Source organism: Macaca nemestrina, chromosome X (assembly GCF_043159975.1).
Source record: "Macaca nemestrina isolate mMacNem1 chromosome X, mMacNem.hap1, whole genome shotgun sequence".
In the NCBI taxonomy this organism is placed as follows: Eukaryota; Metazoa; Chordata; class Mammalia; order Primates; family Cercopithecidae; genus Macaca; species Macaca nemestrina.
Window position 1 is genome coordinate 144,840,841 of NC_092145.1, and position 19,461 is coordinate 144,860,301.

Sequence of the window (19,461 nt, forward strand, 5' to 3'; positions counted from 1 at the left end):
CAGGTAACATCCTTCCTGCAGAACCTAAGGTTGCCCTTTTGAGATATTTTTTCAGACTTCTGCATTTCTGATGATGAGATGACTCTACCCAGATGACTCTACCTGGACTGTGACTGCAACTCATGACTCAGCCTGTCCTACGGCCCCCCACTCAGAGGCTGACTCAGTGCACAGAGACCATTTTCCACACAGCTATGATTTCATCCCCAACCAATCAACATTGCCCACTCCCTGGTCCCCTGCCCGCCAAACTATCCTTGAAAACCCCTAACCTCCAAGCCTTTAGGGAGACCGATTTGAGTAATAACTCCATCTCCTGCGTGGCCGGCCTCATGTCAATTAAACTCTTCCGCTACTACAGTACCACGGTCTCAGTGAATTGATTTTATCTGTGCAGCAGGCAGGAAGAATCCGTTGGGTGATTACAGATGGCTGACAAATGCTGCTACCCCAAAATTTGGGATTTGGGGGATCAATTCTGACCTCTTCTGAAGAAATGGTTGGCAGAGTTTGTTATATCTCTGTTCTACTGTCAAAATCTTCTCACTGGCTAGTTCATTAAATCTATCTATTTCATTTTTTATTTCATCAGTATGTTCAATAGCTTCTTGCAGTTTTTTTCTCCCTTCTTCAGCAAGCCCAGAGAGGCTGATGTCTCTGCCTGTCTCAGAGCAGAAGGCAGTCTTGGTTTCTCCTTTTGAGGCATGAGTGGAGATAGGCATATGGGAGCCGTACTGTGAGGAAAGTCCAGGAACCAGACCATGAGTCTCCTGACTCCTTAGGAGGAAGCTCAGAAAACTCAGTAATTTGTTTTTAAAGAAGGGGAATGCAAAATTCAGGAGAGCAGGTATTTTGGTGGGAGAGGCAGACATCATGGAGGACAACCCAGATATTAATGTTCCAGCCCCTGTGTGTTTATATATCAATAGTCTTCACAACTTACACATATATTACACATTATATTTATTATTTATTATATATATATATAATACAGTGTAATAAAATTTTAAGATAAAATATATTTTCTGTCATCATATTGTGGGGCAGTCTTAAAAGATCTTAAGATCATTGATCTTCCTTGATAAGCTAAGGATTTGTAAGAATTGAGAAGAGAAACCAAGTAAATCTAAATTTTGGTGCAAAGGGCCCAAAGTGCATTTCTCCAGCCAACATTTAGAGCAGCCCCATCAGCTGCTGCAGCAGTTTCCTGAAACCCAGGATCCCTTTCCCAACTTGACTCCAAACACCTCAGAATTACTGAACTGGCTCATGTTAGCTAGCCGGCTGGCTTCCACCAGATAAGACCATTTGATATATTATGTAACCATTTTAAGAGTTTATCTTTTGATTCACCAGGAAAAATCTTCAGTCCAAAACATTAAATAGGCATTTTTCAAAGACTGGGAAAATAATGAACATTATCAGCAATTTCCTGCCATTTTTTGTGTTCTCAATGCTCCACGGTGAGAGTTCATGAACTAAATAGGGAGTATTGGAAAAGCCTTTTGGAGCCTGGATTTATGATTGGGAGTTTCCCTTCTGAGTGCAATGCCCTGCACATCTATGATTTGTTTCAAAGAGAAATGGAACTATCTGACATATTTCTGACTTGGCTTTTAATTCCTCTTGTCCTCGTGTTAGTCTCACATAGAAAGTGTAGAGGAGAGATGAGGAGTAGGGAGGAGAAGAGGTGGGGACAGGAAATGGGAAGTAGGAAGAAAAGGGGAACTGTAGAAGACAGGGAAGGGGGAGGGAGATGGCGAGAGGGAGGAGGAAAAGGCGTGGCGAGAGGAAGTGGGAAAGGGAGTTGGGGAGAATAAGTCACAGACTGAGCAACCACAGTTCCATACACTGTGCTTGATTATTTCCATAGAGGTCATCCCATTTACTTCTCATAATCTGTGAGCTGGATCGGGAAGCTTGCAACTCAGTAAGGCAGAAGCCTTAGATTCACACAGTCAATAATATTGGATGCTCTGGTTTCTCTTCAGAACAAATAAATCTTTGGCCTTTTACTAAAGATTTCCATGGAGAGGAACAATTATTAATTAATAACCAAATTTTTGAGGTCCTGCTTAGGCAAGGCCAAGTAAACAATAATAAATAAATAAATAAATAAATAATGATTGGATTAAACTCTAGATCTTTCTGCCTCTGAAACCAACTTTCTCCTAGTGCCCACCTCTGGGAACTGGAATTCCCAAAGGCAGTAATGCATTAAGGAGCAGGGGTCTAGAGCAATAAGATGGGGACCCCAAATATGCGGGGCATGCAAGGGCAAGATTAAAGGAAACTAACAAGGAATGGTGAATTACCTTGGCGTTAGCAACTTCCTGAGAACTAAGCTCTGGGAGAGGGCTACCCAGGCACCACAACCATTAATACAAGAATGCAGCTAATGACAGCCTACAAGGAGGCAGGGTAGGAGTCACAATATATCACCCACCCTTCTCTACCGCCCTCCTCCAAAGTTCCTCCATGGAAAACTCTCATTTCCCACCAAAAAGAAGAGTATTTGATCATTTTTGACTAGTCTTGCTAACAATTTCATTGAAGAGAAGGTAACAAAAGAAATGCGACACTTCATTCTGAACAGTCAAGAACAATTGATTAAACAGAAGTGTGAAGAACCTTTGAATAAAGGGATTGATTGTGTTATCTGAAAATCCAAAGGCAAGGAAGGTAAAACTGGATGTAGACTTTAGGAAAACACATTTCTACTGATGCACAGAAAAGATAGAATCACAGAAGAAATAGTATCAGGGGACTCTAATCCAAGCTAGAAGCTCTGAAAATATACTTCTGGCTATTTAATAAGAATACCGTAGGTCAGGCAAGGTGGCTCATGCCTGTAATTCCAGTACTTTGGGAGGCCGAGGTGGGCAGATGGCTTGAGCGCAGGTGTTCAAGACCAGCCTGGACAACATAGGGAGACCCTGCTTCTACGAAAAATACAAAAGTTAGCTGGGTGCAGTGGTGCATACCTGTGGTCCCAGCCACTTGGGAGGCTGAGGTGGAAGGATCGCTTGAGCCCAGGAGGTTGAGGCTGCATTGAGCCGTGATCATGCCACTGCACTCCAGCCTGGGCCACAGAGCGAACCCCTGTCTCAAAAACAAAACAAAAACAAACAAACAAACAAAAAATTGTAATACCATTTAAAACTAAAGTAGAGAAATAATTTAATAAACAAACTGTGCTGTGAGTTCAGGTGTTTAAAAGGATAAGAAATGACCACGGCAACCTTTCCCACCTCACTTGGACTCCAGAGAAGGTTTTGAGCATCCTGAACAAGGTGAAATTTTCACATACTTGAGGTCAAAGCTTGGGCAGGAGGGCTAAGGGCTCTCTTGATTATTTCCTCCGGGCCCCAGCAGAGTGCCACAGGCATAGGTTGAGAAATCCCCATGAGAGCCTGGAGGTGTCCAGGAGAAAGAAATAGAAGATGGCTGCTCAATGATCACAGGTATCCAGTCCTTCAGTCAGCAAAAAGGGAGCTCTTGACCTTTCTACACAATCCTTCCCAAGTTCCCAATGCAGGTGAGCAATTAGGGATGCAGAATATGCTAGGAATAGGAGCACGCATTTATCATCCAGGGTCCTGCCAGGAAACAGATGGCAAACTCACATGGGGTAAGTGAGAAAGGTTTAATGAAGAACTCTCTATAAAGGCAAGGGCAAGGTTAAAGGAAACTAACAAGGAATGGTGCATTACCTTGGGGTTAGCAACTTCCTGAGAACTAAGCTCTGGGAGAGGGCTACCCAGGCACCACAACCATTAATACAAGAATGCAGCTAATGACAGCCTACAAGGAGGCAGGGTAGGAGTCACAATATATCACCCACTCTTCTCTACCGCCCTCCCTAAAGCCCTGCATGAGCTGCACATTGCCAGAGGGCAAATGAGCCCTTATGTGGTCCATGGAACAAGGCAGACAAGGATGGAGAGTAGACCGGAGGGGCAAACAGAGAGTAGCCAGCACAATCATTCTAAAATTATGAGCATATGCATGGACTTAGCTACAAGGATATTCATCACAGCATTATTTGTAAAAGCAAATATATGGAAATGACCTAAATGTTAGATAGGGAGAAAAAAATGATGCGATACCCACATGAGGGCAGAGACTATCCTACCTATTTTTGTATATAAACTGCAGCAATTGGAATAATGCTTTGCATAGAAAATATTCATTAAATATTAAAAATGCTAGTGTGGGCCGAGCACGGTAGCTCACGCCTGTAATCCCAGAAGTTTGAGAGGCTGAGGTGGGTGGATTCCTTGAACCCAGGCATGGAGGCACACGCCTGTAGTCCCAGCTACTCAGCTATCCAGGAGGCTGAGGTGGGAGGATTGCTTAAGCCGGGGAGGTCAAAGCTGAAGTGAGCTGTGATTGCACCACTGCACTCCAGCCTGGATGACAGAATGAGACTCTGTCAAAAAAAAAAAAAAAAAAAAAAGCTAGTTTAGGGGTACATTTACAGACATGAAAATATGTTCATGATTCAGTTAAACAAGAAACAGGTCACAAAAATATGTGGTAATGATCTTATTTTATTTGATAGCTAGCTACATAGATAGATACAGAATACAGATTTGGAGAAACATACATGGAGATGGTTAAGGTGATGAATGATGCTCAGAGGGAGACTGTTTTGTTTGGGTTGGGTTGGGTTGGTTGGGTTGGGTTTGGTTAGATTTGGTTTGGTTTGGTTTTGTGCTTCAGTTTCTTATTTCTCTGTAGTGAATACAAGTTGTTTTTGTAGTAAGAAAAATACATCTTTTTTTTTTCTATTTTACTTATAAAACAGTGTTGGTTTTCCTGGTGTTTTCCTTTCCCTTCCCTGCATTATCTCTTGCTCTATAACCTTGAGAGTGGCAGCAGATGGCAGGGCAGGCATGTCGATGGAGGGGAGGGGAGGGAATCCCACCATATGGGAATCATGACTCACAGCTTTCACAGCTTGTGGAGCACCGAGGACCAAAATACATACAGAAGAGTGGAAGGGGCTTAGAAAAACCTCCTGCTCCCAAGGCTCAAATCCTAGGAAGCTGAGATTTATAGTACATGCTGAGGATGACTAAAAAGTATTTTTAAGCTATATTGGAAGAAAGATGAACAAGCAGGGAAGAGCATCACTGCTAGGTAAAGATGTCGCATTACCAGAGAGCAGGGAGAAGAAGCCTTCAATTCCCATTTTGCTTTCATCTCAACCATAAATAAGACTTTCTTCTTTATCTCTTTCTTGGCCATCATGATCACCAGCAGCAGCAGCAACATCAGCATCGTCACCACCATTAACATTGTCACCTCCTCCAAAATTACCACTAGTATCATCATCTCCATTCCAGATAGTTAAACATCCTAAGAACAGCAAATGTCTTATCCTCTTATATACGCTGGAACATTCACATAATCCTACGTAGTTCAGTAAACATGAATTGACAAAGACGAAGGCTCTCTTATTAAATGAGAAGATAACATGATGCTGGTAGGAGGAGGTAATATATTGGATGAAAAGTTTGTAAACTTTGAGCCAACATTTCAAAGGGAGAAAACTTTGAATCATGTATCCCCCCATGTGTATATGTATTTATTTACAAATTATATACATGTTCTACCACTATAGTCCAATATTATATACATTATAACATACATATAAATTAAAATTTTTTAATGTTGCCATGAAAAAGATAATTTTTGGGTGGTTTGCACACCCTGCATGGGAAACCACTATTCAACATGACAGTATCAGAATCAAAAGTTTTTGAAATAAACCTATAAAAGGAGCTATAACCAATAACAGGAGATTAAATATAGATGAAGATCAAATGCTGCATTTTGAATTCCCAAACTGAGCCCAAGTTGAGGAATTTAATATGCAAGCACAGTCTTGTAATGCCAAAACATCACCATCAGATGACTTGTAGCTCTAGTGATTTAATATGGGTGGACTGAGCAATAAGCAGCATTTAAAGAAAATCCAACCTTGACAATTATTCAAATATACCAGATGGTGCCCTATTCCCGCTACTATCACTATTTAACATTGCTGTATTAAATTGTTGTATTTTCTTTCTAGGGATTTCTTGGAACAAAATAAGGTATCAGAGGGCAGGAGCAATATGTGCTTGTTTCCATCACTTTTGGAAACTGCCTCAATACCCAGGCAACCAGAAATTTTCAATTACCCAAGAGAGCCCTGTTTCTCATCCCTATGGGGATCAGTATCGTAGGCTCTGGGTTACTAGTTATTAACCACATCAGAAGGGGAAGAAGGAGGGGGCCATCCTTGGTAATTCACCAGTCTGGTCTCCTTGCACCATTCTACTCAAGCCTAGATACTGATGTCATAATTTGAGGTCAGATTAGGGAACTTCTGCAGAAACCGTCACCCCCACAGAAGGGAGACGAGGCAACCAGAGTGTGCCCTGAGTAAGATAGCACTTCAGCCATAGTGGCTTTATGGAAGGTGGTATGAGAATAGATAGAACAAAGACTTTGGAGTCAGACAGATCTAGGATGGAATCCTCCATCTGCTGCCCGCTGCCTGTGTGACACTGGGCAAGCAACCCAACTTCTGCATTATAAAATGCAGTTAGGAAAATATCATAATATGTTTTAGGCTTATTGTGAGCCTTGGAGATAACATTTTTGGAGCATCAGCCACAGGATCCAGGCTCACCATTTACTTGGTCCTGCATACATTTTAATACCTGAGACACTAGTTTAAAACACAGATGCTCAGGTTTCTCTGACGGCGTAAACCCAGGGTGGGTCCCTGCCTTTGGGAATCTATATTTTTGAGAAGCCTTGGCAGGGTGAGGTGGGTCACACCAGTAATCTCAGCATTTTGGGAGGCCAAGGCGGGAGGATCACTCGAGGCCAGGAATTTGAGGCAAGCCTGGGCAACACATTGAGACTCCATCGCTACAAAAATAAAGATAAAAATTAAAAAATTAGCCAAGCATGGTGGCATACACCTGCAGTCCCAGCAACTTGGGAGGTGGAAGCAGGAGGATAGCTTGAACCCAGGAGCTCCAGGCTGCAGCAAACTAGGATCCTGCAACTGCACTCCAGCCTGGGTGACAGAGCGAGACCCCATTCTTTAAAAATAATTATAAAAACAGAAACAGGAGTCCCCGTCTACCTGCCCCAGGTGATTCTGATTGTGAAACAAGTTTAGGAACCCCCTAACCAACAATTATTTACCATTATTGTGAGCATTGGGATTGGTATTTTTGTTACTTCCTGCCCACCACTGTGGCACAGCTTTCCAGTCCCAGGGCACCATGGTTATGGAGCTGGCTCACTTTCTTCCACCAAAGGCACTGCAGTTTTCTTTTCTTTTTTCTTTTTATTTATTTATTTATTTATTTATTTATTTATTTTGAGACAGAGTCTTGCTCTGCCGCCCAGGCTGGAGTCCAGTGGCACGATCTCGGCTCACTGCAAGCTCCGCCTCCCGGGTTCACGCCATTCTCCTGCCTCAGTCTCCCGAGTAGCTGGGACTACAGGCGCCCGCCAACACGCCCGGCTAATTTTTTTTTTTTCATTTTTAGTAGAGACGGGCTTTCACCGTATTAGCCAGGATGGTCTCAATCTCCTGACCTCATGATCCGCCCGCCTCGGCCTCCCAAAGTGCTGAGATTACAGGTGTGAGCCAGCGCGCCCAGCCGGCACTGCATTTTTCTACTCTACTTCCCTCCCCCAACCCTAACCTTCCAATCAACCTGCTCTTTGCCATTTGTCCCAAGTGGATGGATCATGTGAAGGCTTTGAACTGAAAATGACTTGCTGAGTTATGTATGCAGACCAGGGATATTTCTTAAAAGGGGCATAAACTAGAGAAATTCATTCTAAATAATGACAATCCTGGCTCAGTGGGCGATGTTTTGAGAAAAGAGATCTCTTAATCCCTTCCATGGCCTACTTGCTGATTCACTTGCATGTGCATAGGAATCACGTGGAGATCTTGCTAAAATGCAGATTCTGCCACTAGATACCATATTTAAGGTAAGCCTCTGAGATGGCATTTCTAACAAGCTCCTGAGTAATGCCATGCTGGTGGTCCAACGACATTTTGAATGTCAAAGGACGGTTAATGGTGAAGCAAAGAGAGCTACATCCCCAAATGCTTAGAAACTTACCAACACCTAGAGCCTAAAGTGATCATAAATGTTGTAGAAACGTTTACATTTTTCCCCTGAAGTTTCAACCATTTAAGCCTATAAAACAAATTGATAATACAAAGATTAACAGAAAAAAAAAGCCATAAATATTTATTACATGCTGGGAGTCATACAAAATATGAAAACGCAAAGAAATGGCCAGATGGTTGATGCTTTTGTACCGTCTTAAGATTACAGAAAGAATAGGGGTTTAGAGCACGCAAGTCATGGGAGGTAGAGAAGAGGAAGAAAGGCACGGAGCAAAGGCCATCTTTTTATGTAGATGAAACTTCACAGGGAGCAGCCCTCATAAAGAATAGATGGTAGCCTGTGGTGAATGTTTCTGTCAGACCTTTAAAGGTGTCAGGTTCTCAGTCAATCTTTCCTAGATGTAGACAAGGGAGGAGCCTCAGAAAAAGCCTGGCTGTTTATTTCACCAATGCAGATTTTCTCTGCAGATGCAAATCTCCTCCACAAAAGGCAGTTTTGCTGGGCTATTCCTGCCTTCAGGCCTTCTGAATAGCCATCTCGAAATATGTCAGAAAAGTGTATTTGCGGGTGAAATATTTTTGGTTTGCTTTAATGTCTAGAATCTATTAATTTAGTAAAAGCACCAACAGATAGGGCCTGTTCCTAGTACACACACACACACACACACACAGAGACATACAGACGCACTCCACCAACAAACACCAAATCAGAACATTAAAAAAAAATCATTACTTTCCACCAGGCAGAGGGCACTGACGTCAAAGAGCTTCAAAATTTACTTTAAAAACATTTATGCAGTAATTTTAAACAATTGTTTCTCAACAATTATAAAGGTTAAGCAAAAGCACATAAAGCTGTTTTACACACGATAGACCATACAAGATCACCTAGATAATTGTTGATAAAGCCAGCACTCCTGGAACCATGAAATTTCCATTAGCCAGTGTGGCACAGTCAGTTCTACAAATCTGAAAGGTTTGGAAAACATTCAACTACTGGCTACTGCTGTTAATGTTCTGTAGCAAGTTAAAGCACAATGTGAAACAATAAAATACTGAATGCAAGAGCTGGGAACAATGGAGCACAGTCCTGGCATTATGCAATCTGAGCAGTAACCTAATTGTAACTCTCAAAGGTCTCTACACAGCCACTGGCTGGTCTAAACTGTTACACAGTTCAAACTCCTTAGCTGCAGTTGTCTTTGGGAAGACCAGCTCTACCTTGGATGTGTGTGTGTAAAGCTTCAAGGGACTTGGATATTCAGGGTCACAAATGTCTTAAGTGATCCTTCAGTTCCACCCATCACCTCTGAAAGCCGGCTTTGGCGCTTGCACAGACCCAAAGCCTCTGCCTAAGGCAGCTGGAACCTCTCAGAACAACATGGCAGTGTTTGTTTATAACCCGTTTAAAACTGCCACCACTCTTGAGAGGACACCGACTATGCCCCTGGCCTGGAGTCCACGTTGCCCTTTGCCCAGAAAGCCTTCCTCCTCTCCCTGGAAACCTGACTTTTTAGCCTCCAGCTGCTAAGCTACCAGTCTGAGCAAAACAGCATCAAGCAACGTCACGCAGAAACGTTAACTGTGTCTGCGGTTCTGCCTGTACCTTTGGGAAGACGGTATTATACTCAACTAGAAGGCTAGTCTTCTTCATATACTCCAACTCATTACATTTTAACCTCTTGTGACTTTTTAAAGTAGAAAGGACAAAGGAGAAGCAGCTTGTTTATTGTCTAGGCTGAGACAATGGGACAATTGTGTAGTTTATCTCTGGTATTAAATGCATCTCTCAGGTTTATTTGTGCTTCATTTTAAATTTTTATTTATTTATGTATCTGAGATAGGGTCTCACTTTGTCACCCAGGCTGGAGTGCAGGGACTTGATCTCAGCTCACTGCAACCTCTGCCTCACAGGCTCAAGCTATCCTCCCACCTCAGCCTCCTGAGTAGCTGGGACTACAGGCACGTGCCACCACACTTGGCTAATTTTTTAATTTTTTAATTTTTTTGTAGAGATGAGGTCTCACTACATTGCCCAGACTGGTCTGGAACTCATGGGCTCAAGTGATCCTCCCGCCTTGGCCTCCCAAAGTGCTGGGACCACAGGTGTGAGCCACCGCACCTGGCCTATGCTTTAACTTTTGATTGATCTGCAACACACATACAGAAAAGTGCGCAAATTACGTATGATCAGCTCAATGGATACTCACAAACCAATTACATTCTTTCAATCAGCACTCAAACAGGAAATGGAGCACTACAGCATCCCGGAAGCCCCTTTTGTGCCTGTTTTCAGTTGCTGTTCCCCCAGGGAACGACTATCCTGACTTTTAACACTCCACAGATTAGTGTACTTTCAAACTTTAAATTATTAACACCAATTTTTGTAAGTCGGGTTTTTTTTTTTTAATAGTAACTTAAGGATCCTAATATTAAAGTCTTTTTTTTTTAGGCCAGTCCAATTGCTATGGACCAAATTATGTCCCCCCAAAATTTATATGCTGAAGCCTCAACCCCCCAATGTGACTGTATTTGGAGTTAGGGACTTAAAGAGGAAATTAAGGTTAAATGAGGTCATAAGTGTGGAGCCCTAATCAGATAAGACTGTGACCTTGTAAGAAGAGAATAAGAGAATGAGATTTCTATCCTCCAACCCCCACCCCTACCCAAGTGAAGACACTGGGAGAAGGTGGCCATCTGTAAGCCAGGAAGGGAGCCCTCACCAGCAACCAAATCTGCATGGGCCTTGATCTTGGACATCCCAGCCTCCAGAACTGTGAGAAATAATATTTCTGTTGTTTAAGGCACCCACTCTGTAGCACTTATTTTTTAAAAAATGTATTTTATTTTCTAAATTAATTTTATTTTTTGACATTTTTATTTGTTTTAGAGAGAGTCTCAGTCTGTCACCCAGGTTGGAATGCAGTGGCATGGTCATTGCTCACTGCAGCCTCAAACCACTGGGCTCAAGCAATCCTCCTGCCTCAGCCTCCTGAGTAAACTGTATTTCACTTTTTTGAGTAAAAACTTTCGAGTAAAGTTTATTACCAAAGACCAGCCTCTACATTTCAAAATAACACATTGCTTTTTGTCAGTATTAAGAGAAGTCGGCACACAAAATTAATTTAATACTGTCCAGTAAGAAAAGTGGTTTTATTAGATAAACATAATGAGACCTATGAGCAAAGTGCTGGGGTGCAAAGGCAAGATCTCTCTCTTCTATGAAATTCATGCTTTACTTGGAAAGTTTCCATTATTCCACATCAATGGCAGGTATTAATGGCATTTCTAATGTAGATTTAGGTGCCCTGACTTTGAAGTAATGCAATAAAACCTGTCCTTGCCACTGCCTTTGAAATCAGGGTGGTAGCTGCAGTGCCTCACACTAAAAGTAGACATCCAACACATGTTGTTGATTAAAGAGGTGCCTGGAGGATTGTGAAGTGTAGCTGGAGTGAGAGGTGCCAAGAGGTGGCTCTCTTTAATTAACACTCTGTTGGGAAGAATTCCGCACTCCCAGTGGAATCACCCATGGTACCCAACGGGAGTGCAGTGATTCTATTTGCAAGCCAGTGTGATGAGAAGTGTTTCCACTGAGTCATATTTTCAAAAGCCATCGTTTTTCCCTCCTGTAAACAAACACCAATTAATGTGTAAGATGTAACTTTCTTAGAGTTGAATAAAAATAACACAGCAATCGGGTGATATGCAATTTGCCACTTGTACTTTTAATTTACAGACCTATTGCATGCCACTTGTGTTGGTTAAAGAAACAAGAAATAATTAGAAAGGTAGGCTAATAGGGAGAATAAGATGTTTGTGATATCTGGGTCTTCCTCATAGCTCAAAAGACACTGTTTATTATACTACATCCAAATATAAAACAAATGATCTGTCTCCAACATAAACTATTTAGACTGAAAACCAGCCAAATGAAAGCAGCTGCCACTAGATTAAAAAGTCATTTTCTCAGCCAACTCAGATTAAAAAAGAAACATTTTATGAACATATTTCTTCAACTCAAGCAGATTTTTATTATTCTCTGTTTCAGCTGCACATAAAAATAAAAACAGCATCTCCTGGCATGACCATTTGCTAGAAATTTAATTTCAGATAAACAGATGGTGCTGAACTAAAAATATTAGCAGGGTATCATCTGTAAAATTCAAATCATTTTAGTATATGTTGTCTTTAGTCTTTTTAAAAAAAAAAAACAGAAGTTTCTTTTTATAAATTGATTACACTAAAATGTAACAAATATTTATCTTCAAGAATGTTGAACAAGGGGCAGTTGGCATTTCTCTTGTGTCCCCTACCTCTAGGGGCTCTTTAAAAGAAATACATTTATAATATACTCTTCCTTTTCTTACTTCAGGACCCTGAGATAAATCTGGATACAACTTTTTAAAGGCCACAAATTGAAGTTAGAATTCTCTTTACTGGTTGATTTACTTGCTATTAAAGGCTTGGGCACATTTTGTGCACCTGGGGACCCAAGTTCTATATGACCAACTTCAGTGAAATGCATAGATGCAGATAAAGGAGAAAAAGGCTGGCACTGCAAAGAGCTGAAAGATAGTTCCCCAAATTCCACTGGGAATTAAAACAAAAAATTAAAATGGCCTCTCCAACTGCTCAGCAAAAGTTCTAACCCAGGACCAAAAGCTACAGCAACTGTGGGGACCAACAAAGGCTCTAACTGTGATTCGAAGCATGAATTGGATTAAAGCTCATTTTCATTTTGTGCCATCTAACTGCACAGCATACATCAGGTCAAACCATGTTAAATTGCCAGTATTCAACCAGTTTTGACCACCATATGATTCAACCTGATATCTAGGTTGCTTCCTAAGACCACTATTTCTAAGCCTGCCCATAGTACAAGAACATTATTCAATGAACATAATTAAAGACAATTAAAGACTCAAATCTGAAATCAATAGTCTATGGTCATAAATGCTAAGGTATTTTTTAAAAATTGAGTCAACTTTTGCTGCCACCAGCATCCATAATTGTGAATTAACTAGTCCAGATAAATAAACAGCTTTAGCATTATATTCCTGGGAAATAGAAAAAGACAAATCTTTATATGGAAATGTATTGCTAGCCTCAAAGGGATTAAATATGTATATGTATATTTAATAGTATATTATATATTTAATATTATATATATAATACTTCTGGATGTATACTATCTTAGTATAAATAAGTGATTTTTTTTATACTAAGTGATTTTCAATGCAAATTGAAGTTAGAATCCTCTTTACTGGTTGACCAGCGAAAATTTTATGGCAAGGTCGCTTAACTTTGGTACAATTGTCATTTTGGATCAGATAATTCTTTGCTGTGGAGCTGTCCTGTGCATTGTAGGATGTTTGACAGCATCCCTGGCCTCTACCCACTAGATGCCAGTAGCACCACCCCTCTCCAGTTAGGATGCCAAAAACATCTTCACACATTGCCAAATTCCCTTGGTGGGTGGACGGGGCACGTCCTTAACCCCTTGTTAAGACTTGAGAAGATTTCTTTAAGGTCTTTACTCAGTAACCAACCTATTCTATGTGTTTCTCTACCTTATGAGGGGGACAACCTCACCAGAAATAATATTTTTTCAAAGATTTTTGGTTAGGTTTGCCAGGCTTAGCAAATTAAAAATAGAGGATGCCCAGTTAAATTTGAACTTCAGATAAATAACAAATAATTTTTTACTATAAACATGTTCCAGGCTGGACACAGTGACTCATGCCTGTAATCCCAGCACTTTGGGAGGCCAAGGCAGGAGGATCGCTGGAGCCCAGGAGTTCGAGAGCAGCCTGGGTAACACAGCGAGACCCTGTCTCAACAAAAAAGAATAAAATAAAAATTAGCCAGGCATGGTGGTGCACACCTGTAGTCTCAGCTACTCAGGAGGCTGAAGTGGGAGAACCACTTGAGCCCAGGAGTTTGAAGTTATAGTGACCTACGATTGCTCCACTGCACTCCAGCCTAGGAGATAGAGTGAGACTCTGCCAAAAAAAAAAAAAAAAAAAAAAAAAAAAAGTTCCAAATATTGCTTAGTGTTTAATCTGGCAACCTTATTTTCAGTGAACTGCTAATACCATAAAAAAAATTACTATAAATAAATCGCCAATTCATGACAGAGGAAAACAAGATTAAACAAAATGACAAAGATAACAGTTCACAGTTAGTGAGTTATAGTGAAAACAGCACATATTTTGGAGCCAGGTATCTGAGGTAGAACCTGACTCTGCCATTTTGGAGATAACTTAGGCAAGCTAACTTATCTGAGTCTCCCTTTCATCTTTTATTTTTTAACAAATGGTGGGGATTGGGGATGGGAGAGGGAATTAGAATTCTCTTACTAGTCACTGTTAAGACTAGTAAGATAATTACTTACTGGTATTATTATTATCATACAAATCGCCTCCTAAATGCGAATTGTATGATAAAGAGAGGTAGCTCTTTAAAGGTGATGTGAATAGTATGTACCATTTCTAAGCACTTGGTACTCTTTGGATATGGTGGGCCGTAGCCCCAGACATAAACCACAACAGATGGTTCATCGGCTGGCACCACACTGTCCCAGATGTAATCTAATAGGCTACAGGCAACACCTGCTGGGGTCAAGAGGGGAAGAGGAGAGATCTGAGGTTCCTGTCCGCTCCTCCCTGCCAGTCATGCCTGACTAACAGCATCTGAACCACCCACTCAGGGCCCTTTGAATAGTACTGGGAGCATACACCGAGCAGGGAGGCAAAGACCTAGAAAAAGAAACAACCTGCAGTTGTAGGGCCATGGAGTTCTCCTCTTACAATTACCTTGCGGTTGGTCTGATAATGTTGAAACTTTATTAAAGCTTTTTTTGAAAACGGTACTTCCCTAGATTTCTGTTTCTTCATCTGCTAAAGGAAGAGGTGGGGCAAATGAACTCTAACGTCCATTTCCACTTTCAAAGATTATGTGACTTCTCCCTTTGAAGACCCAACAAAAGTCTCACTTCCTCCTGAAGGGCTCTGCGATGGAAATCCTGCCAACACTAATCTCTCCCTTAGCTTTTACTGTCTTTACCATCCATTAAAGAAAAATAAAACACACTTTGAATATATATGACTTGTATTTGTCAATTAAATATTTGTAAAAAAGCACAGTATGATAAAAAATTTTATGTTAGAATGACTAAATAAAAAAGCTCACTTTGTTATGCAGTAAATCAGAGTAATTTACAAGGGCATATCAACAGCCAGTAAATAGTGAACAAAACTGAATTAAAAATAATATTTATGGCAGGGCGCAGTGGCTCATGCCTGTAATCCCAGCACTTTGGGAGGCTGAGGCAGGTGGATCACCTGAGGTCAGGAGTTCAAGACCAGCCTGGCCAACATGGCAAAACACCGTCGCTACTAAAAATATAAAAAAATTAGCTGGGCATGGTGGTGTGTGCCTGTAATCCCAGTTACTCAGGAGGCTGAGCCAAAAGAAGTGCTTGAACCCAGGAGATGGAGGTTGCAGTGAGCTGAGATTGCACCACTGTACTCCAACAGAGGTGACAGAGAGGGACTCCATCTCAAAAATAATAATAATGATGATAATAATATTTATAAAAACAAAATGAGCCATGTGCAGTGGCTCACACCTGTAATCCCAGTACTTCGGGAGGCTGAGATGAGTAGATTGCTTGAACCTGGGAGTTCCAGACCAACCTGGGCAACATGGCAAGACCCCATCTCTACAAAAAATACAAGAATTAGCTGGGCATGATGGTGTGCACCTGTAGTCCCAGCTACTGGGGAGGCTGAGGTGGGAGGATTTCTTGAGCCTGGGGTGTCCAGGCAGCAGTAAGGAGCAATCACACCACTGCACTGCAGCCTGAATGACAGAGCAAGAGACTGTCTCAGATGAATAAATGAAACAAAAACCAAAACTACCATGAATTACTTCATACAATTAGAAGATTATATTACACATATAAGGTGATATGTTTTGGCTGTGTCCCCATCCAAATCTCAAATGTAATTCCCACGTGTTGTGGGAGGGACCTAGTGGGAGGTAATTGAATCATGGGGGCAGGTCTTTCCTGTGCTGCTGTCATGGTCCTGAATAAGTCTCATGAGATCTGATTGTTTTATAAGGGAGAAATTCCCTGCACAAGCTCTCTCTCTTTGCCTGCTGCTATCCATGTAAGATGTGACTCGCTCCTCCTTGCCTTCCACCATGATTGTGAGGCCTCCCCAGCCACGTGGAACTGTAAGTCCATTAAACCTCTTTCTTTTGTAAACTGCCCAGTCTCGGGTGTGTCTTTGTCAGCAGCATGAGAACAGACTAATACAGTAAATTGGTACCAGTAGAGTAAGGCACTGCTGTAGATACCAGAAAATGTGGAAATGACTTTGGAACTGGGTAACAGGCAGGGGTTGGAACAGTTTGGAGAGCTCAGAAGAAGACAGGAAAACTTTGGAACTTCCTAGAGACTTGTTGAATGGCTTTGCCCAAAATGCTAACAGTGATATGGACAATAAAGTCCAGGCTGAGGTGGTCTCAGATGGAAATGAGGAAAGTGTTGGGAACTGGAGCAAAGGTGACTCTTGTTATGTTTTAGCAAAGAGACTGCTGGCATTTTGTCCCTGCCCTAGAGATTTGTGGAACTCTGGACTTGAGAGAGATGATTTAGAGGATCTGGTGGAAGAAATTTCTAAGCAGCAAAGCATTCAAGAGGTGACTTGGATGCTGTTAAAGGCATTCAGTTTTATAAGGGAAGCAGAGCATAAAAGTTCAGAAAATTTGCAGCCTGTCAATGCTATAGAAAAGAAAATCCCATTTTCTGAGGAGAGATTCAAGCTGGCTGCAGAAATTTGCATAAGTAGCAAGGAGCTGAATGTTAATCCCCAAGACAATGGAAAAAATGTCTCCAGGGCATATCAGAGGTCTTCATGGCAGCCCCTCCCATCACAGGCCTGGAGGCCTACAAGGAAAAGTGGTTTCATGGGCCAGCTCAGCCCCCATGCTGTGTGTAGCCTGAAGACTTGGTGCCCTGCATGCCAGCCAGTCCAGCCATGGCTGAAAGGGGCCAATATAGAGCTCAGGCTGTGGCTTCAGAGGGTGGAAGCCCCAAGTCTTGGCAGCTTCCACATGGTATTGAGCCTGTGAGTGCACAGAAGTAAAAAACTGGGGTTTGGGAACCTCTGCCTAGATTTTAGAGGATGTATGGAAATGCCTGGATGTCCAGGCAGAAGTTTGCTGCAGGGGCAGGACCCTCATGGAGAACCTCTGCTAGGGCAGTGCAGAAGGAAAATGTAGGGCCAGAGCCCCCACACAGAGTTTCTACTGGGGCACTGCCAAGTAGAGCTGTGAGATGAGGGCTACTGTCCTCCAGAACCCAGGATGGTAGATCCACTGCCAGCTTGCACCATGTGCCTGGAAAAGCCACAGACGCTCAATGCCAGCCCATGAAATCAGCCAGGAGGGAGGCTGTACCCTGCAAAGCCACAGGGGCGGAGCTGCCCAAGACCATGGGAACCCACCTCTTGCATCAGTGTGACCTAGATATGAGACATGGAGTCAAAGAAGATCATTTTGGAGCTTTAAGATTTGACTGCCTCACTGGATTTCAGACGTGCATGGGGCCTGTAGCCCCTTCATTTTGGCCAATTTCTCCCACTTGGAATGACTGTATTTATCCAGTACCTGTACCCCCATTGTGTCTAGGAAGTAACTAACTCACTTTTGATTTTACAGGCTCATAGACAGAAGGGATTTGCCTTGTCTCGGATGAGACTTTGGACTGTGGACTTTTGAGTTTATTCTGAAATGAATTAAGAGTTTGGGGTACCGTTGGGAAGGCATAATTGGTTTTGAAATGTAAAGACATGAGATTTGGGAGGGGCCAGGGATGGAATGATATGGTTTGGCTGGGTCCTGACCCAAATCTCAACCTGAATTCCTACATGTTGTGGGAGGGAACTGGTGGGAGGTAACTGAATCATGGGGGCAGGTCTTTCCCATGCTGTTCTCATGGTAGTGAATAAGTCTCACGAGATCTGATGGTTTTATAAGGGGGAGATTCCCTGCACAAGCTCTCTCTGCCTGCCACCACTGATGTAAGACGTGACTTGTTCCTCCTGGCCTTCCACCATGATTGTGAGGCCTCCCCAGCCACGTGGAACTGTAAGTCCATTAAACCTCTTTCTTTTGTAAATTGCCCAGTCTCAGGTATGTATTTATCAGCAGCATGAGAACAAACTAATACACAAGGTATACAAATGAATAAAACAAATATCTGTGTCCACCACTCAATCCAAGAAATAATATGTTACCAATGGTTTTAGGGTCCCCATGGCATCCCACTCATCCCCAGCAGTAACTACTATCTTGAAAATCTTGAATTTTGTGAATTATTCTCTTTTTATTACTCATTTTCTTTTCCTTTTTCTTTTCTTTCTTTCTTTTTTTTTTTTTTTTTTTTTTTTTTTTTACAAGATATGATCTCCATATGTTGCCCAGGCTGGTCTCAAACTCCTGTGCTCAAGGGATTCTCCTGCCTTGGCCTCCCAAAGTGCTGGGATTACAGGCATGAGCCACCATGCCTGGTGTATTCATTTTCTTAATAGCTTTAGAACATATATATGTATTCCTAAAGAATACTTATTTAGGCCAGGTGTGTTGACTCATGCCTGTAATCACATTTTGGGAGGCCAAAGCTGACAGGTCACTTGAGCTCAGGAGTTCAAGACCAGCCTGGACAATGTGGCAAAACCTTGTCTCTACAAAAAATACTAAAATTAGCTGGACATGGTGGCATTCCCCTGTAGTCCCAGCTACTCGGGAGGCTGAGGTTGGAGGATTGCTTGAGCCCAGGAGGTTGAGGCTGCAGTGAGCTGTGATGAGGCCAACGCACTCCAGCCTGGGCAACGGAGTAAGAGACTCTGTCTCAAAAATAAATAAATAAACAAACAAATAAATATCATTTTTTAAAAAGACTATAAAGAATACTTGAAAAGTTGCTTGCTTTTAAATGTTGTATATATACTGTATATGTTTTCAAATTATACATTCTGTGACTCTTTATTCAAGAGTATATTTATGGCATTCATCCTTATTGATGGGTGAAACTCTAGTTCAATCATGATCACTTTTTTACAGTATTCCACTGTGTAAATATATCACCATTTATTTATCCATTTATTCTATCAGTGGACTGTTGGGTTGTCTCTAGTTTACTGCTATTTTGAATAATGCCATGGTGGACATTTTTTATGTTTCCTAGTGCACAGAGACCAGAGTTTCTTTAGAGTGTAGAAGTAAGG

At 41.8% G+C, this 19,461-nt stretch overlaps 1 long non-coding RNA gene and 1 other non-coding gene across 2 annotated transcripts in view; one reads left to right on the top strand and one right to left on the bottom strand.

Moving 5' to 3' along the window:
- LOC139360654 (uncharacterized) overlaps positions 1-19,461 on the bottom strand; it is a 166,463-nt gene that overhangs the window by 102,344 nt on the left and 44,658 nt on the right. The window lies entirely within an intron of this gene.
- Positions 1,972-2,086, top strand: LOC112426022 (U5 spliceosomal RNA). Its single transcript, XR_003017267.1, has one exon. It is a non-coding gene; the product is annotated as a U5 spliceosomal RNA (small nuclear RNA).